We start from the raw sequence: 22,160 nt of genomic DNA, 5'->3' as shown, positions 1-22,160 counted from the left end.
AGAATTACTACTCACCTAATAGTTTAGGATTCTAAGTGTGTGTGATAAATTGCAATTGATAGTTAAGTCAAAAGAATTGTTGATTGTGATGAAAAATAGAACCTAGGTTAAATGAATTATATGCTTCATTAATTTATTGCCTAGATTAACTTGTTTCCATAGAACTTAATGCTTTATCTAAGTTAAATAGATTGTATGCTTCATAGATTTATTGCTTAGATAAAAGAGTTAATTATTGAGTGCTTCGCCTTGATTACTTATAATAGGGAGACTGGGATAATTGTCTGCTTTAGCGTTATCTGCGGGGTTAATAATTTAATTGAGAAATTGGAATAATATTTATTATTAGTGATTAGGAATGATTTTTGAGGGTGGAGATTAACCTTTAACTGCTTTTTAATATCGTAATCCAAATCTTTATTTTGCTTTCTAATTTATGTTATTTAATTTTGCATAAAAAATCAAAATCCCCTTTTAAGTTTTAGTGTTAATTATTGAATAATAAAGTGAACGATAGTCCTCGTGGGTTCGACCTGTACTTGCTATTATACTGAAATAATTGAAAGTATTGAAAGAAAAATTATTGTTAAATTTGTGTGGTATTCGACTGCCATCAATTGCTATGAAAGTGGTATGAGTATTTTTTATGAATAAGGAATGATCGGAAGGGGATTGTTTGAAACCATTGGCAAGTTATGTAGAACTAAGCTTGGCATACCATTGTCTTGAAACTTGTATGAGGTCACACAAACTCTTTTGCAATTTGAAAACTGAGCTTTTTGGAATGGTGGAAGGGAGTTGATAGCCTTTGGGAAATTTCATATAAACATCTTCCTCTAAGTCACCACGCAAGAAGGCATTGTTTATGTCCATTTGGTGAAGATGCCAATGCTTAAGGGCAGCAAGAGAAAGAAAGAGTTTAAGTGTATTAAACTTAGCTACGGGAGCATAAATTTCAAGGTAGTCTATACCTTGTTCTTAAGTATATCTTTTGGCAACTAAACGTGCATTGTATCGTTTTATTTCTCCATTGGGTTTGTATTTAATTTTATACACTCATTTGCTACCAATGGTTTTGTGGCCAGGTGGTAGAGAAGTAATGAACCAAGTTTGATTGGCTTCTAAGGCTTGTAATTCAATTTGCATGGCTTTTTTCCATTCAGGATGAGTAGATGCTTGAGCATATGAAGCTGGCTTAGGTGTTGCATTTGTGGCTTATACAGCAGCATGGAATGAAGGGGAAAGCTTATTGTAAGCAAGAGAATTAGAAAGGGGATGTGAAGTAGATGCGGAAGCATGACTATATTGGCAAATATAATCTTGAAATTGGACGGGTCTTGTTGTTTGCATACTAGTTCTAGTTGTGGGGAGTTTTATACTTGTTGTGTTGTTTTCAAAAGAAGCAAGAGGCTTGGATTGAGGTAGGACAATGGAAGGAGTTGTGGAATAAGGAAAGATAGTATCAATATTTGTGGAAGATGACTGATTTTGGAAAGGATATATATGTTCATGGAAGATAGAACCCCTTGCGTTGAAAATTTGATTAGTTTCTAAATCAAGAAGAGAGTATGCTTTCATGCCATCTAGATAGCCAATAAAAACAGAGGCTTTAGAGCAAGGAGAGAATTTGTGCGTATTGTTTTTTAGTGTAGAGGCACAAGTCAAGCAACCATAATTGCGTATGTGGTCATAAAGAGGTCCTTTTGGTTACAAAAGAAATTTTTCCTTTCAATAGAGTTGAGGGAGTTCTATTAATAAGGTAAGTGGCTGTCCAAATAACATAAGAACAATATATTTGTTGGGAAAACTTATACAGGATCTTTATTTATTTTCATGTAGATCTAATATTAAATAAGTTAATATGAGATAACCTAGAACATATTTCTAAAATTGAATTTAAAGAGAAATAATGATAAGAATACTTGCATTATACGCAGCAGAATGAATGAGTCATTCCTTCAGTTTCTCTAATCCTTGTATCATTTATGTCGCAGAGTATTACCAAGAAACTAAACCGATCTTCAATTTTCTTCACAGTCTTCCAAAGTATCCTTAGAATCACCTAGACTAGAGTGGGCAATTCTCAACATATGAGATAGATACAAAGAGAAGAAGATAAAATAACAATAAGGCTTAGAAAATGACTTATGTTTAGAGAGAATCTAAAACCTATCAGAAACTTGTGTTTTGACTTATGTTTTCAACTCGCTCTTAGCATTCCTTTTATAAACTCAATTAGGTCATTTATTTAATTAAAAAATCAATAAAATAATAGTCAATAATCAGCCCTAGGTCAAAAATTTTATGGGCTTTAGGCCCGTGAAATTTCCCATTTGATTATAAGCCTGTTGGACTTAAAATCAAGGCCTGTATTATTTTCTATTGATTTAATTAATTAAATAATTATTTAAATCATTTATCAAATTAATTATTTATAATTTGAGCATTGATTTAAACTTATTTATTAATTTAGATACAAATTTATCTTAATCAATAAATATGCCCTAATTTTTCTTTTCTTCTCTAAATTACATAACTCTGTGAAACTATCCAAAATTGACCTGGTCAACTTTGATAATTCTAATTGATAATTAAATCAATTAATTAAGAGTATCTAGATGATTTTATCCAAGGTACAGTGGGGGCCATGGGCCTATGAAATCAAGCTCCAATAAGTTATCATAAATCCAACAAATAAATTTACTAACTTATTCATTCCTCGTGACTCCACTAAAGACTTAGAATTGCACTATTGAATTCATAGAACGCTCTATAACAAATATAGATACGTTATTAATTATCCATTGTTACAACCATAATTGTCACTCAATCCTCTATAAACGGTCTACAATGAGATGGAACTAAAATATCGTTTTACCCATCATTGTATTTTATCCTTAAAACACTTAGTTCCTTGTAAATGATATTTCAATAAACTAATATTAATTACTGAAATGAGATCTCTATCATTTAACATCTTGAACCAAACTAAAAAGGAAACCATCATTTTACTTCTTCATCAAAAGCTATAGATGTTCATATTAACACTCCCACTCAATTATACAACCGAGTTCCCAAGATGTATGTATGGGCTAGTCTGTAGGGTATGTTGGTAACGAACAAGTCAAAGAACTCAAACAATACAATCAGTTAGAATACTAACCACTCAGAATTGAGATTGAGTTAACCTATGGTCAACTATATGATATGACTAGAATAGAACGGTATGTTTACTTATCCTATCAACTGTTAATATCAGTTCAGTCCGATGTAACAAATACATCCGATCTTATCTACTTTGCTAATTTTCTGGAAAGATTATAACACTACAATGTGTAAGTAGATCATATCGTAGATTTGCAAGTCAGTGTAAATCCTGTGCACTGACTAATCTTAGGACCAACTTAGTTTGAACATATGATCATATTTATATTCTATTGTGATTACGTCACTATAAATACGATTAGCTATATGCTCAGGATTAAATAGAATTTTATATTAAACAAATAATCATGAAAATAAAACATGTGAGCAAAGTGATTGACCAAGTCAAAAAATGATTTCTATTCTTTTATTGATAATAAATGAGATTACAAAGAAATTGGGTTTTAATTAGGGCATAAAACCCTAACAATATTAATGGTAAATTTGACTGAAATAAGAGAGATCTCCAAACATTTAAAAGGTGTTGGTGCTTTCTTTCAGCTTCATAATTGAATAACCCCTTTTGTTGCAAAAAAAAAAAAAAAAAACAAATTGAGTTCCTTTGCATTATCAGTTCTCACAGCTTTGATGGTTTTGGATAACTGAGTGTTAATGAGAGAAAAAGTGGATGGAATGATATTTTGGACATCATATTTTGATTTGAGTATGTCCAAGTGAATCTTGATGTGGTGACATCCTTTCTCTATCAAGTGAATGCGTGACATCCTTTCTCTATCATCCTCTGAGCTTTGAGAGAGTTTGATAAGTGGTGTCCGTAGTCCTGAAACCTTTCCCATAAAACATAGTTTCTGACCCTCAGGAGTATCGAATATCACTTGCTTGCGTCTACAATCGATGGTTGCGCCATGTCTTGCTAGCCAGACCATGCCCAATATTACGTCGAAGTCCTTGATCTCAAGCTCTATCAGTTCTCCTTCTAGTTCCATGCCCTCAACTTTGATCAGTACTCCTCGTACTATTAATGATGATAGAACTACTTCGCCCGAAGGCAGTTCCGTAACAAACCTAGTTCTAAATCTTTCACAAGGTTTGTCTAATTTCTCTATCATTTCTAACGAGATATACGAGTGTGTTGTTCCCAAATCAAACAATATTGAACATATATTATCGGGGATAGGAAGCTGACCTGTGACCACTTTATTACTGGTTTCAGATTCTCCCTGGGTCAAGGCGAAGACTCTGGATGGAACCATCTTGTTGTCCTTCTTTTCTTCTGTTTTAAGTTGTGGACAATCTCTTTTCCGATGACCTTCCTGGCCACAATTGTAACAACCCCTGGTGTTTGCACGACACTCCCTAGGATGTCTTTTCTGGCACTTGGAGCACTGAGGGTGTTCAACAAAACCCAACCTATTGTTATATTATTTTATAATATAATGTTTTAGATCGTTGTTAGTCTGCGCTCTTTTGTCAGCATCAGCTTTCTTATTATCAGGATGCTTTCTTTTCTGCCAATTATTGTTATGCTGGTTGTGGTTGTGGTTTCGACCATTCTGAGTCTGATTCTGCTGCTTGGGTTCAGACTTGCTTGCCTCCTCCTTACTAACATTTTATTGGAGCCTTTCCACCTCTATAGTTTTTTTCCAGAACATCGACGTAAAAAGTGATTCTAGGGTTTGCAAGCTTGACTCCTATCTCAATCTTGGGTCTGAGTCCCCTGGTGAACTTGATAACCCTCAAGTAGTCGGTTAGGACCAACTCTGGTGCGAATTTGGCTAGACAATCAAATTGTCGAGCGTACTCAACTATCGTCAAATTGCCCAGCTTCAGACTGGAAAACTCTTCCACCCTCGTAGCGATGACTGTCGAGTTGTAGTACTTTTTGTGAAATAACTCCACAAATCTGGCCCAAGTCATGGTGATGATATCATGAGTCTGTTGTACCAAATCCCACCAGATTCTAGCATCCTTTTTCAGTAGAGAGGAAACGCAGGATATGGGATCTGCTTTGCCGAGGTTCATGTGTGCTAGAATAGGCTCTACATTCCTAAGCCATTCTTCAGCCTCAAAGGGGTCGGTTGTCCCTTCAAAATTTGGAGCGTCCTGCTTACGAAAATGCTTGTAGACTGGCTCTATGTATTGAGCTGGATAAGGCGCATAGTTTGCCACCGGTCATCCCCCATATGGATATCCTCCATTCTGTCCTTGCTGGGGTGCTTGAGCCACTATCTACGGCTGCAGCTGAGGTTGCGGCTGAAGCTGTGGTTGTGGCTGAGGTTGTTGTCGTTGTTATTGTAGTAGCTCTTCTATTTGTTGCCATAACCGGATAATCTTAGCGTTGCTGTCAACCGGAGGTGGTGCATTTCTATTGGCAGCAGCAGTGGTGGCACTTTTTCCCCTTCTTCGGACTGGAGGGGCCTTGTGTGTCTCATTGGTGGTGTTGGGGGCATTATCGTTCGTGCGTGCAAACCTTCAGAGCGACATCTTCAGAAAAGTTCTAATAGTTGAGAAAAACACGTTAGAACTTACCCTAATAGTTTCTAAGGCAAAACTTACTCTAAGCAACATAACTCAGACCTATCAATTATGATTTCTTATGAAAAATTATGTAAGCCGTCTTTATAAATTAGGGTGTGTTTTTATACTTAGACTATTAAGCCATCTTTATTATTTTCTAAGTTTGTTTCTAACCACCCTATATGACTTAATTCTCAAGATCGAAACTTGTCATTTTTCCAAAGTTAACCATATTGAGGGAGGGCTGGGATCAGTAAAATCGTTCCCACTACTATGGCCCCCTAAACTCTCAATATAGAACCCAGTTCATTGATTTGTATCCACCCTCATCGAACTCAGTCATTATTTATTGAATTTATTCTAAATGAATTATGATTGTAAAAAAAAATCAAATTCATACATGCCATTAAAAATAACAACTTTATTCATTTGGAAAAATATTTTCACTTATTACAATAATAAATTCAAAATAAATAAAGAAACTGTACTAATAATAACTAGGGTGTAATTTCTAAAAAATATCAGGATCTTCTACATCTGATCCTTCATCTAACATATCATAAGTTATTTCCTCATAATCATCAGTATCATAAGCCTTGAAACTACCATGGGGAATATTCATTAGGATATTATGCTTTTGTTCATTGGTGAATTAAAATTCAAACCTATAGGTAAACGTAAGTATAAGAAAATAATATCTCATGGCTACCAGTAAGTCATCTTCATCATCCATAGTCTCCCATAATTCTTCCAATTTTGAAACTATAGAAGGAAAATTCTTAAAAAGCCTAATTACTAGGACATATTGTTCCATGGCTCTCATCATAATTTGCCTAACGATTTGAAGGTGAACTATCTCTTTGTGAAATATGATCGATCTTTGAGTGATTCTTTCTAGCACTCCTATTGTATACCTTGGCTCTCTAAAACTTTTCAATGCCTTAATGGCTCGGATATCATGATAGGTCAAAGCTCCGTTCATTTTTTACTGAAAACATAATAACTAAAACGTTAGATTTTTAACATAAACATAATATCCATAACGTAAAACACTTCCATTGGAGGATAGATCCGGAGCTTTTGCGTGTGTATCAAGGAGAACTTTATGCATATAAACTGTGGCTCTGGTACTAATTGTAAAGACCCGACTAACTTAAAGACCTCGGACCTTTAAAAACTACTAAGACAATAACTACTATCTTTTGGATATATATACATAAAATAATAAAACTTTATTATAGAAAATCCAAAATATGGGATCCCATTGTTATTACATAAAAACATAACAAAACAAAACCTTTATTTTAATTGTTCAAATACTAAATGCGGAAAAACATAAATACATAATTAAAAAGACTCAAAACATAAACGTGATCCTCGATCGTTCCCATCAATCCATTCATTTAGTTCTCGCCCAATACACATGCCAAAGTCGCCATGGATCCATCCCGCCTTCCATGCTCATTTATGAAATTCCGGTTTTTGTAATTACCAAATTAATTAAACCATGTGAATTAATTAAAGTGCGGAATGGTAATTAACTATTTACACAGATAGCAGTTCTGTCGGGACAAAATCCGAACTTGTCACGAAAGAAACTGAACACAATAAATAGACAGTGCAAAACAATAAAGAACACACTGAATTTTTACAAGGTTCAGAAACCCTTTCGGATAACCTACTCCTTGGGGCCACGCCCAGAGAATAAACCAATTAGTAAAGAAACAATGTGTACAAAAGCATTGACTTAAACAATGTAAGACTCCCTCTTAAACTATTGTCGTAATCTTGTTGTACTCTTCTCTACGAATCTGATTTGATGAAACGCTGATTCTCTTGAACTCCCTTCAAAGAATAGCGAGTGCACACTTCCTCCCGAAGTGAGACTTAGATAGAATCCTCTCTCGAAGATCCTTATGAACACGTTCACAATAGACACTATCTGTTTACAATGGACTAGATAGATATCCACAAGTACACTCAGCACTCTCACAAAGATTAAGGTGAACAAACTTAATCTCTACAAATAAAGACACTCTTCAAAATAACATAATGTTTACAAATATTGAAAACGGAAGAGGTGAAAATTCCAAAGGCCTTGGCAAGATATTTATAGGCAGGGAAATCGTCCAAGGCCATCATTTTCTGGTATCTTTGAAATCAATTTGCGAATTCCTTTGATTTAGGAAATCAGCCAGCCAGATGAATTCTGTGTCGATAGAAAAGGAAACTGATGAGTCAGCAACATAATCAGTTTTATCTGGCAGAACAAATATGTTCATTTCTTTTGACCATGTTCATTTTCGATCCCTTCTTTATTCCAGAATAATCATAATCCCTTAAAATAATCTCAATATAATTGCAAAATAGATTATTACCAAATATTGATTATTTGTGATAAATAAGGTAAAAATATATTCGCACTTAAAGATATTTTCACACTAGAAAATCAGCTGAATAATTTGATAATTAACCTGAGATTCAATAAGGAGATATGCTACTAATTTTCCTTAAACATTTAAAATATTTTGTCTAAATTAAAGTTAGCCAATAAAGGACTTTACAATCTCCCCATTTGGCAACTTGATAGACAAAAATATTTTAAGAGTTTATTTTGAAAGATCCTGCAAAGACAAACCAGATTAGAGCAAATAGTAATGTTACATTACTCCCCCTGCGAAAAGCATCTCAATTGTAACAAAGATCACAAACATGAAAACAAGATAAACCTGATCAAAATGAACCTTCTTACTCCCCCTTGTTGTCTAGCAATAAGCCAAAGGAGTAACAGAAATAAAACAAAAGAAAAGACACTAAACAACGTTCTTTTACAATTTATTTAAACCAAAAAGAAGCAAAACAAAATAAAACCCAATGACCTCATTTGGAAGGTCCCACATGTTAAGGTCATTTTAGGTTTGTTTTAGAGATCGTTTTAGGTTGTGTTTTTAGTTATTTAGGATTGTTTAGTGCAGATTTACGCTTGTTTTCTTTTTGTTTCAGGTTTTAATAGTCAAGTACATAATATGGCATGAGATGAGAAGAAACATGTTAAATATGATGAATAATATGGATTTAGTGTTGATTGTGGAGTTTCAAGACATCATGTGTGGAAGATAATACATTAAAGAGGCTCAACACACGTCGTTTATGTTCTATAACGCAAGTCTGAGACTTTAAGCCACATTTTTACAAGGATTTATTCACTTTCTGGAAACACATCTAGAAATATAAGTTGTAGATATTTCTCTTATCTTTCCACATCTTTTTGAATCATTCAATTCGGAGTTATATTGAAGGAGTTATGATCAAAATACGATGAACTGACGTCGCAGGCTGTTCAAAACGAGTCAGTTTTATTCTGTGCAAAGTAGCGCCCCAGCGCTGCCGAGAAACAGAGAGCATATTTTGATCCGGGTTATAGCACCTAGGCGCTACGTTTCAGCGCCCCAGCGCCATTAATTTTCCAGAAACGTGTTTTGAGACTTATTTCAGCGCCTCAGTACTATCCCGTGGCGCCCCAGCGCTAGGGTCCGTACGGAAACACAATTTAGGGGAATTTTTAGGGGTAATCTTGTATTTTCATGCAAAAATGAATTAGGGTCTATAAAAGCTTCTTTAATGACATTTTTAGAGGGGGGAGATCAGATTAAGCAAGGAGGCTAAAGAAGAAACAAAAACCTAGAGTTCTTTTTCTTTATCTTTTGATTCTATGTTTATGTTTGATTTAGTCATGTTTATGAACTAAATTTCTGTTTAGGTTTTCTAATTGACTCTCTTGAAACTCTATTATGATTTAATGCATTTATCTATTTCTTCTTCATTTGAAATCTATTTAGTTTGTGTTTATTGTGTATGTGATTGATTGATCAACTTTTACATACGATTTATGAATTTGAATCAAAATCTGAAAAGTGAGATTTGAATATGCTAAAATTGAATAGACATAGATTTCAATTTAGAACGAGAGTATCAAATTGGTTTATGTGATTTAGGGTTGTATTCATTGCTTCCTATTGTTTGAATTGACCATAGAAATATAGGGAATTCACATTAGGTCGAGTTTTCTATTTCTTAACTCGAATAGTTAACACTTTTGCATGTCTATCATTTCAATGAGAAGAGTTTCAATAGTAATTGCATTAAAGAATAATAGAGTGGATAGTAGAGAAGATTAGGATTCCTAATTGTTTTACAGTGAATTTAATCCTCGTGTTCTTGTTATGATTTGATTTCTGCAATTTTCATTTATTTCTGTTTTCTTGTTTTCAAAATTCAAAAGTCCAGTTTTCATTAGTCAAATAGAAACTAAAAATTAATTATTTGGTAATTGATAAATCAGTCTCCGTGGGAACGATATCAGTCTTACCGAAATAAACTACAAAAGCGAATATGTATACTTGCGTAGCTTTAATTCTCGCAACAAGTTTTTGGCGCCGTTGCCGGGGATTGAAAAATTATCAATATTAAAATAGTTAATTTTATTTCTAATTTGGCTGTCTTTTAAATAATTTCTAATTTGTTTGGCTGCGGTTGTTCTTTATCTCAGGTATTTTCCTTATATGCGCAGTAGAAGGGGAGTTGACAGTCCAATTCCAATTAATCTTGAGATCGAGAAAGAGTGTAAGCGAAACAGAAAAAACAAGAGGGATGAAAGTTCCACTGTTGTTACAACAGATATTAATAACAACAGTGTGGAAAACATGAGCGGGGGAGCACCACAAAATAATAATCCTGCCCGTCAAAGAGCTCTACGGGACTATGTACTCCCTACTGTCACAGGGGTACACTCATGCATCTGTCCTCCAGCAGTAGAGGCAAATAATTTTGAGATCAAGCCTGCTATATTGCAGATGGTCCAGACTGTTGTTCAATTTAGTGGCCTCCCCACTGAAGACCCCAATATGCACATAGCCAATGTCCTGGAGTTGTGTGCTACTTTCAAGATGAATGGGGTGAGTGATGATGCCATTAGATTGCGTTTGTTCCCATTCTCACTACGGGAGCGAGTGAAAAGTTGGCTGAATTCACTTGAGGCCAATACTATCACCACTTGGGATGCTCTAGCTCATAAGTTTTTAGCGAAGTTCTTTCCACCTTCTAAGGCTGCTAAACTGAGAGCGGAGATCAATAACTTTTCTCAATTTGAGGGGGAATTCTTGTATGATGCTTGGGAGAGGTTCAAGGACTTAATCAGAAAATGTCCCCACCACGGTATTGAGAAGTGGATGTTGGTCCACAACTTTTACAATGGTTTGTGCGGTACCACTCGCACACTCATTGATGCAGCAGCGGGAGGAGCGTTTATGAGCAAAAGTGCTAATGAAGCTTATGAACTCTTAGAGGAAATGGCCACAAATAATTACCAATGGCCAAGTGAATGAGCGGGCAGTAATAACAAGGTTGCAAGGGTTCACGAATTAGATGCAATCACAGTCTTAACTGCTCAAGTTGTGTCTCTAACTAAGCAATTGCAACAAAATACCATGTCTGCCCATGTTGTGCAAACCCAAGTAATGTGTGAATTGTGTGGGGGGTCTCATCCTTTTGACCAGTGCCAAGATGTTTTAGATCCCAACAATGTCCCATTAGATCAAGCTCAAGTTCAGGCAGTGGGTAGTTTTCAGAGGCCCTACAATAACCCCTACTCTGATTCATATAATCCGGGGTGGAGAAACCATCCTAACTTTTCCTGGAGAAATAATCAAGGCCAACAACAACAACTGTTTCAACCACCGTATCAGCGGCCTATGACCCAAGCTCCACCACAAGCATCAACCTCTCAACAACCTAGGCCGCCAGCTCCTACAGAACAGCCTAGTGAATTACAGACTGCCCTATTGACTCTCACCAACACTCAAACTCAGTTTATGACTGAGACTAGATCCTCCATCAGAAATTTGGAGATGCAAGTGGGGTAGTTAGCTAATATGTTGAATACTAGGCCTCAAGGGAATTTGCCTAGCAATACTGTGGTAAATCCTAAGGAGCAATGTCAAGCTATCATCTTGAGGAGCGGGAAAAAAATTGAGGGTCCTTCTCTTAAGGGGACTCAAGAAAAAAAGGTTGTAGAAGAGGAGAGTTATGAAAAAGTTGAGCCCCAAGTGGAGGAAAAGGTTACTGAAGGCCTTGAACCAAGGAGAAGATTCAACCGGTAGTTGTTGATTCTAATGTCAAAATCCCATATCCAACAACTCCGGAAGAATTCCCTTGACAAACAATTCTCAAAGTTTCTTGAGGTGTTTAAAAAGCTTCACATTAACATCCCATTTGCTGAGGCTTTGGAGTAAATTTCGAGTTATGTAAAATTCATGAAAGAGATTTTATCGAAGAAGTGAAGGTTGGAAGACTTTGAGACAGTGGCACTTACTGAGGAGTGCAGTGCAATTCTACAAAGGAAGCTCCCACAAAAGCTTCAAGATCCGGGGAGTTTTACTATCTTTTGTACTATAGGGAAATTTGAATGCAAACATGCTCTTTGTGATGTAGGAGCAAGTATCAATCTCATGCCTCTATCTGTCTTTCGAAAGCTTGGTCTTGGTGAGGCAAAGCCTACTACTATTACTCTTCAACTCGTGGATCGATCAATCAAGCACCCAAGGGGAGTTATTGAAGATGTGTTAGTCAAGGTTCACAAGTTTATTTTTCCAGCGGATTTCATTGTTCTAGATATGGAGGAGGATACAAGGGTTCCCATTATTCTTGGGAGACCATTCTTGGCTACCAGACAAGCCCTAATTGATGTGCAAAAGAGTGAGTTGAGGTTGAGAGCTCAAGGGGAAGAAGTGGTCTTTAATGTATTTAAGGCTATGTCTTATCCAAGAGCAAGTGATAGTTGCTTTAATGTTGATGTAATTGATGAGGTGGTTTCAAAAAAGAGGATTACTAATGATCCTCTTGAGTTGGCTTTGGCATTGGGTGGTGATAATGAAGAGGAGGATTTGGAGACTCATGAGTATGTGAAATGGATCAATTCTTATGGTCCATACTACAAGAAATTTTTTGAAGAATTGGGGCAAGTGCCTGAGCGCCCCATACCATCTATTGAGAAGCCTCCAGTCCTTGAGTTGAAGTCTTTACCAGAGCATCTTTGTTATGTGTATTTGGGGGAGAAAGAAACACTGCCTGTTATTATATCTTCATTGCTGTCAAAAGGTGAAGTAGAAAAACTTTTGAGGGTTTTGAGGGCTCATAAACGTGCTATTGGGTGGACTTTGGCTGATATTCGAGGAATTAGCCCTTCAACGGTTATGCACAGAATTCTTATGGAAGAAGATAGCAAACCTTCCATTGAAGCTCAACAAAGGCTAAATCCTTCTATGAAGGATGTTGTTCGGAAGCAAATACTTAACTGGTTTGATGCGGGGGTAGTTTATCCTATTTCTGACAGTGCTTGGGTGAGCCCTGTTCAAGTGGTGCCTAAAAAAGGAGGAATAACTTTGGTAAAAAATGAGAACAATGAACTCATCCCTACGCGTACTGTGACGGGATGGAGGATTTGTATTGACTACCGCAAGTTGAATAAGGCGACGAGGAAGGACCATTTCCCGTTGCCATTTGTGGATCAGATGCTTGATAGGCTTGCAGGCCACAGTTATTATTGTTTCCTAGACGGGTATTCAGGTTACCACCAAATTTCCATTGCTCCGGAGGATCAAGAGAAGACAACATTCACCTGCCCATATGGTACCTTTGCTTTCCGAAGGATGCCTTTTGGTCTCTGTAATGCACCAGCCACTTTTCAAAGGTGCATGATGGCTATTTTCTCCGACATGGTAGAAAAAAGTATCGAAATTTTTATGGATGACTTCTCGGTGTTCGGGTCTGATTTTGATGAATGCTTGGATCACCTAGAAGAAGTTCTTAAACGCTATGAAGAATCGAATTTGGTACTTAATTGGGAGAAGTGCCACTTTATGGTGAGAGAAGGGATTTTCTTGGGACACAAAATTTCTAGTAAAGGCATTGAAGTGGATCGGGCTAAGATTTCTACTATAGAGAATTTACCACCTCCAATTTCAGTTAAAGGAGTGAGAAGTCTCTTGGGCCATGCGGGGTTTTATCAGAGATTTATCAAAGATTTTTCCAAGGTCTCGAAGCCATTGTCCACCTTGCTAATGAATGGGGTCCCTTTTGATTTTAATGAAGAATGTTTGACTGCTTTCAAGACTCTAAAGGAGAAGCTCATTTCAGCGCCTATAGTGTGTGCGCCTAATTGGGACCTTCCATTTGAGCTTATGTGTGACGCTAGTGATTATGCAGTTGGAGTGGTTCTTGGGCAGTGAGTGGACAAGGTATTTCGAACCATATACCATGCTAGTCGAACTTTAATTAAACCATGTGAATTAATTAAAGTGCAGAATAGTAATTAACTGTTTACACAAATAGCAGTTCTGTCAGGACAAAATCCGAACTTGTCACGACAGAAACTGAACACAATAAATAGATAGTGCAAAACAATAAAGAACACACTGAATTTTTACATGGTTCAGAAACCCTTTCGGATAACCTAGTCTTTGGGGCCACACCCAAAGAATAAACCAATTAGTAAAGAAACAATGTGTACAAAAGCATTGACTTAAACAATGTAAGACTCCCTCTTAAACTATTGCCGCAATCTTGTTATACTCTTCTCTACGAATCTGATTTGATGAAACATTGATTCTCTTGAACTCCCTTCAAAGAATAGCGAGTGCACACTTCCTCCCGAAGTGAGACTTAGATAGAATCCTCTCCCGAAGATCCTTATGAACACGTTCACAATAGACACTATCTGTTTAGAATGGACTATATAGATATCCACAAGTACCTCCACCAAGTGTAAATACCCAACCAGTTGTGGACAAGTTGTCTCCAAGATTGGATATCCAACTTGCATCTGTATATCCTTCTAAAATTGAAGGAAATTTTTAGTAGTGAAGGCTTAGTCCTTTGGTTTTCTTGAGATAACCTAGGGCTCTTCCAATTGCCTTCCAGTGATCCACACTTGGATTACTTGTAAACCTAATAAGTTTACTTACCGCAAATGATATATCAGGTCTAGTACATTGGGCAGCGTACATTAGACTCCCTATAGCACTAGCGTACTCCAATTGAGCCACCGCTCTTCTTTCATTCTTCTCTAGTTTTACACTATGATCGAATGGAATATTGGCATCTTTAATCTTGAGATGGTTAAATTTGTTCAATACTTTCTCAACATAGTGGGCTTGCCCTAACACAAAACCCCCACTATGTTTCTTTACTTTGATACCATGTATGATGTCAACTTCTCCAAGATCTTTCTTCTTGAAGGTTGATGATAGAAACCCCTTCGTTTCTTCTATCCCTTTCATGCTATTACTTAGAATAAGCATGTCATCCACATATAAGCAAACAATGATCACATATCCCTTACAAGTTTTGGAATACAAACACTTGTCTCCATTGTTAAGTCTAAACCCATTAGACATGATGGCTTGATCAAATTTCTCATGCCATTGCTTAGGAGCTTGTTTTAATCCATATAAGGATTTTACAAGTCAACAAACTTTATGTTCATATTTTGGTAGGACAAATCCTTCGGGTTATTCCATATAGACCTCCTCATTGAGGTCACCATTAAGGAATGTCGTTTTGACATCCATTTGATGAACATATAAGTTGTGTATAGAAGCTAAAGCGAACTAAATTCTTATAGAAGTTGTTCTTCCAACAGGCGCATAAGTATCGAAATAATCGATACCCTCTTTTTGCCTAAACCCTTTAGCTACTAATCTAGCTTTAAAGGTTTGGATAGTGCCATCAGTGTGATATTTTCTCCTAAATACCCACTTACACCCAATTGGCTTAGACCTCGGTGGGAGGTCTACCGATTTCCAAGTGTTATTGGAAAGAATGGAATCCATCTCATCATTGATGGCTTCTTTCCAAAATGCACTATCTCTCGATTGCATAGCTTCTCTATAAGGCTTAGGATCATCCTTAACAAGAAGTACAATAGGAATTTTCCTAATAACTTCCTCTCTATTTCCTTCTACCATGTAGAATGAAATCCGTTGAGAATCTATCTCATCCACTACTAGACTTTTATGATTTTTAAGCCTTTGACTTCTTCTAGGTTCAAAGGGTTGCTTTACATCCTTTTGAGAATTCTCCTCTTGAGAGTCAACTTTGGATGTAGAAGCTTGAGAATTGTTCTCATATAACAAATTATCCTTTAGAAATGTTGAAGCTTGAGAATCGTTGTCACATAACATATTCTCAAAAAAATTCAACTTCTCTAGATTCAATCACAATATTAGACTCTAAGTCTAATAGCCTATAAGCTTTACTATTGTTGGCATAACCAACAAAAGCACACTTTATGGCTCTTGAACCTAACTTTGTTCTATTAGGTTCGTTTTTCTTGCAATATGCAAGACACCCCCACACTTTGAAGTACCCTATGTTGGGTTTTCTTCCTTTCCATAACTCATATGGAGATATCTCATTTTTCTTTATCGGTATTCGATTAAGAATGTGACAAGCGGTTAAAAGCGCTTCACCCCATAAGTTGAAGTTCAACTTAGAAAACACAATCATAGAATTTATCATCTCTAGATAAGTCCTATTTTTCCTTTCGGCAACACCATTGTGTTGTGGTGTATAAGGTGCAGTGCACTCATGAATTATACCATTTTCTTCACAAAATGTATTGAATTCATTAGAGAAGTACTCTCCTCCTCTATCACTTCTTAGCACCTTAATCTTTTTATTTAGTTGATTTTCAACTTCTAATTTATACAATTTAAAAGCATCAACAGTTTCATCTTTATGCTTTAAAAGGAACACATAGGTATATCTACTAAAATCATCTATAAAAGTAATAAAATACCTTTTACCACCTCTAGTTAAAACACCATTTAATTCACAAAGATCGCAATAGATTAAATCTAGTAAATTAGATGATCTTTCTACACTAGGAAATAGTTTCTTAATCATTTTTGCCTTAACACATGTTTCACATTTACCATAGTTTTTAATATTGCATGCAATCATACCACATTTTACTACTATTTTCATGGTTGAAAAACCTATATGCGATAGTCTAAGATGTCACAAAAATAAAGAATCATACTCAACAATATAAACAGAATTAGCATTTTTATTGATAACATTGAAAGTTACATCATTGGTGCACAATTTAACCATTCCCTCACAAGAGTACCCTTTTCCCAAGAATACATTTGATTTGGTAAGTATAAGTTTACCGGACTCAAAAATGGCTTTAATGCCGGGCTTGCCGAGCAAATCACCACTTACCAAGTTTCTACTCATTTCGGGAACATAAAGTACATTCACTAATGTAACTTTCTTGCCGGAGGTGAAGTAGACTTCAATAGTACATTTGCCAAGTACCTTGGATTTTCCCTCATTGCCCATTTGTATCTCATGGTTTCCCTTTGACTCTTCAAAGGTCTTGAACCATGATTTGTCATAGGTGACATGGATGGTGGCACATGTATCATACCACCACCCTTTCACCTTGCCTTGGACTGCATTCACCTCACTAAGGGTAGCAACTATGTTTTCCTTTTGAGTTGCGTTCACCTTAGGTCCTTGTTGGTTTTTTTAATGCCTACACTCTCTAGCATAATGACCCTTTTTCCCACACACAAAGCAAGGACCTTTCTTTCCCTTAAACTTGTTTGGGTTGGTTTTTGGACCCAAAGGTTTCTTGTTACCCTTTTTCCCTTTGTTTTTGGGATGTTTTTGTTGTGACACTGCATTTTCTTTGGAAGTCTCTCCATTAGAACCCTCCACAAGTTTATCTCTACATATCGATTCGAATATGCTTTTGGATATCCTCCAAAGAATAATCCTCATTTTTATGAAGGATTCTTTTCCTATAGCTGTTCCAAGTTGGTGGTAATTTAGCCACTATAGCACTAACTTGAAAGGTCTTGGGAAGATCAATCTTTAAAACTTTCAGTTTGTTAACAATTATTTACAATTCATGAATTTGAGGAAGAATAGGTTTATCACCAAAAAATTTGAAATTGAAGTATTGAGATATCAAAAATTTTTTGGTACCTTCCTCTTCCGCCTTAAACTTTTTCTCAAGTCCATCCCATATCTCCTTGGCCGATTTGGTTTCGGTGTAGAGGTCATAGAGCCTATCGGAAAGAGCATTGAGGATATGACCCCTACAAAGGAGATTGTCCTCCTCCCTCTTCCTTCTCTTCTCCACCTCCTCGGGAGTATCCTTGTCAGATGGCATTGGGAGAGGTTCTAGAGTGGATTCTAGAATGTAGGCGATTTTGACAGTGGTCAAAAGGAATCTCACCTTGTCTTGTCACCTAGTGAAATTGGATCCATCAAACCTATCCAACCACACTAGGTCTTGATTCATGATTTTTATGGTCTCACCTTCCATTGAAACAAACAAAGGAATAAGCCTTTAAATGTTAGGAAAATATGTATTTGCCTCAATGGAAATAGGTAAAATAATTACAACACTAAACTAAATATTACAAATAAATATTATTGATTAAAAAGTGTTACAACTCTATGACAAAAATTACATGTAAATATAGAGAAAGAGGTAGAAGATGATAGAAATAGAAGATACAACTCTAAGACAAAAAGATACAAATAAACTAGAAGTAGTAGAATGAAAGATATAGATGAGATTACAACTCTAAAACAAAAGATACATATAAAAGAGTAAATAGAGAATAATAGAAGAAATGAAAAGCAATAGAATAAAAGAACAAGAATAAGAACAATGAACTAAGAACTCTCACTCACACAACCAAAGTGAAGAGTGTTGGGGATCACCAACTTGAACAAGGTTTGAAACCTTTGTCCAAAAGCTTATTTCCACCTAACTCAAGCACTTAGGGATCTCTCACAGATATTGGAAATTCTTTCTGGAATAATCAAGCATTAAGGTGTTTCTAGCCAAGGGCTCTAATGGATAGAAATGATGTGTCTTTCAAGTGAGCTATAGGCTCCTATTTATAGAGTTTAGAGACACCCTTTGAATTTCAAATTCCACCAACCCCCATGGCTGTTACCAATGTTTAATTGGATTAATATGGAATTAAAAATGAGATTTGGGAGTTATTCGGGTTTTTTGAGCCGTTCAACAAAGATTGAAAAAACTGAAAAAAATGGTCAGTTTTTGGCCTGTGGCCGCAGCCACTGACCATTTTCAGCACAAAATTTTGTGTTGTTTTTCCAAACAGTTCCAAACCCTCCCAAAAGATTTTGTAACCCCCAAAACATATTATTGGGGTTAAAATCATATCTCTAACAGCCATTTCTCAAAAGGCTTTATGAAATTCATCTCAACATTGTGTAACTCAAAATTTACACAATAAAGGTTAATATTTATGTAACGACCCAAATTCGCTAATAAGGCTTAAGGGCCTTGATTAGTGTGCCGGGAGGGCATAAATGGGATTTGAGTGAATAGTACTTATTTGAGTGTGATATTATGTGATTAATAGTGTTTAAATGACATTATATGATAATTGGTGATATTATGAGATAATATGAAATAGACATGTTGTATATGTGAGAACCACATTATTATGTGGATAATTCTACAGCCGGCAACTCGAGGCGATCCTAGGGCTAGATAGCGGGAAAAGTCACAACGGGGCATTATAATTGACTTTGGGCAAGTCAAGGAGTATTTTAGGTATCGGGTAGTGAATCGGACTATCGGGTGATGAAAGTAAATAATTGGAGATATATTTGGGGTTAGGATGTCTAGGCGGGATTATTGGGGGATTTTACTATTTTGCCCTCGGGGGTGTTTCCGGTACCCCAAGCTTTGGGATTAGTCTAATAATCTAAGGATATACTTGGAAGACTTAGAAAATACTAGACAGAAAAGTGTAAACCGACCCTATCTCTTCTTCTCTCTCCTCTCTCTCTTAGCAAAGGAAAAACTACTGAAACTTGAGAGGGAACTGCTGGAATTAAGCTGTGTCTTTGAGAATTGAAGGGAATAATCTGGAGGATTAGCTCAGGAACTGATCAAGGTCTGAGATAGAGCTAAGGTAAGTTTTGAATTTTCGTTTCTGAGGTTAGGAATTTAAAGAAATGGCTGAGTTTTAAATATCTGTGGTTTTGGCATTTAAGGTGGAAATTGAAGCTTGAAACTTTGAAGATAGGTCAGGGGACTCTTGGAGAAATGATTCTACAGCTGAGGTAAGGATTAATTTGAAGTGTGATGGTTGAATTTGAGAGTTTTCATGGCTAGTTTTGAGTTTTGTGAGTTTGAAATCTCAGAAATTGGAGTTGGGATTTTAGTGAGTCTTAGGCTGGATTTTTGGTTGGATTACGTTGTTTAAATCATTCTAATGTTGTTATTATTAATTGGTTTTGAGTTAGGGGCTTTGGGATGGCTTAAGGTGAGGTTTAGAGATTGGAAATGGTGGTTTTTTTCTGGGTTCGAAGGGTCGGGCCGCGGCGTGGTTTTTTGTGAGCCGCGGCCCTTCGAAGTTGTTGCATGCTGAGGAAGGAGGGCGGGCCGCGGCATGGCCTAAGCAATGTTGTGGCCCTTACCTATTTTTGTGCCTTAGATGGCTCTATTTGGGGCCATGTCGCGGCATGGGTGGCCTATGTCGGGGCGCTTAAGGGATTTTGGGATTTTGAGTTTTTAGGCTTGGGAATTTAACCTAGGGTTCTCGGGATTGAATCTTTTACTATATTTGGTGAAGTTCAATGTTCCGGGGACTAGAACTTGGCTTGGGAACTCATTTAAGATATTTAATGGTATCCTTTATCATGGTTGTGCCTAGGTGTTAAGTTAGGGCTCGAGGATCGGATCGTGCTCAAGGAGTATCGCCCGTAGCTAATTCATCTGAAAGCTAAAGGTGAGAAAACTACACCCGGTTGAATATTTGAGCGGGACTAAGGGCTCCCTGATATATATGATTGAAAGAATGGTATTATGCCATGTAAATTGTAGACCAACGGCCTAAGCGTGCCACGGTTAACTTGTGCAATTGGCACGGCTCGGACACTGGTATCTGAGGACAGCTTATTATGCACTGAGCTCGGTTTAAGCGGACCGGAGTCAGTGGGTTAAACAGAGGGTGTGACCTAAGGTGTCGACCCTAGTATTTGTGTTAATTGACTATTATATTTGGCTATGAATGTGATTAATGAGATTGCTGAATAACCTGAGTATAGTTGAGGTTACTTGTACCTTGAAGTGTGCTTATATGCTGTGGACTGAATATCTGAACATGCTTACTGGAATGTCTGTTTGATAATATTGTTTATACTGTGTATGTTGTTTTCTTGCTGGGCCTTGGCTCACGGGTGCTGCGTGGTGCAGGCAAAGGCAAGGGCAAGATCGATCAACCTTGATCGGAGAGCTCTGTAGGGTGAATGTACATATCAGGCCGCTCAATTGCCACGGTTGAGGAGATTACAGGGACGAGAGGACCAGAACCTTGTATTTTGCCTTAGTATGGCTGATGTTACTCTTAACTGTTGAATTTTGTAAACCAACTTATAAACACTATTGATTTTGGGGATCCCTTCTATAAACTATTTATAACTTATAAAATGTACCTTTTGAGGCCAAAATTTCTTTTAGCCCTAGAACTCTTTAGTTAATGACACGTTTTGATTAAACGACTTGATTAGCGAGTCTCACACATTTATAAATACACGGTGTAGCGGTCCTGGCTATCCAGGGCGTTACAACTTGGTATCAGAGCGTCCTAGGTTTAAGGGTTCCTGAAGACAGGCTGGATATGTACATTCGCTGCTAGAGACAAGCTCAGATCAGGGTTCGGTAATGTGTATATGTGCCTATGTGCTTATGTGTTTGTGTTGAGCAATGAATGTTGTTATTTACTGGATTATTAGGAAGCATGAGATACTGATAGGGCCTGGCCCTTGACTGTTGTATGAGAATATTGAGGCATGTTTATTAACATTGACGTGCATGTAGATGAATATTTGAATGATTAATTGTATATCGTGCATGTATGAATGCCTGTTTTATAGCTATTGTGTAGTGAGATTTTAGGCGTGCTTATTAGCAGCCAGTGCATGAGAATGAATGCTTATATGTGGATTGTTTGTGATTGGTGATATTCTATCTTGGAGATGTTTTTACCCTGTCATCATGGTCTGATTGCCGAGTCATTCTTTGCAGATTGACTTGGATAGTTATGCGTCCAAGAAAATCTTCGCGACTAACCGGCACTAGGTCCGGGACTAGGGGTGATGACCAGGGCCAGACTCCTCCGCCAGTGCCTGAGAACTAGCAGCAGTTAATGGCTGAGATGCAGGCTCAATTACAGAGTCAGGACGAGCAAATTCGTATTCTGCAACAGCAGGCTCCATCAGGGAGTGCTGCCCCTGCTTTACCACCTGCAGTGGTACCAGTTGTGCAGTCTGGGGAGATTGGTAACAAATGGGAGCCGTTATATGAACGGTTCAGGAAGCAACAACCCCCAATCTTTGAGGGTGGACCGGATCCA

General features: G+C 36.9%; 1 non-coding gene across 1 annotated transcript; it reads right to left on the bottom strand.

The window, feature by feature from the left end:
• Positions 1–10,793: 10,793 nt before the first annotated feature.
• LOC133792981 (small nucleolar RNA R71) lies at positions 10,794–10,900 on the bottom strand. The gene has a single exon (XR_009874445.1). It is a non-coding gene; the product is annotated as a small nucleolar RNA R71 (small nucleolar RNA).
• Positions 10,901–22,160: the final 11,260 nt, after the last annotated feature.

Source organism: Humulus lupulus, chromosome 7, assembly GCF_963169125.1.
Source record: "Humulus lupulus chromosome 7, drHumLupu1.1, whole genome shotgun sequence".
NCBI classification, from domain to species: Eukaryota; Viridiplantae; Streptophyta; class Magnoliopsida; order Rosales; family Cannabaceae; genus Humulus; species Humulus lupulus.
Note: the sequence above shows the minus strand (reverse complement) of the source record. Positions and strands in the feature narration are given on the sequence as shown.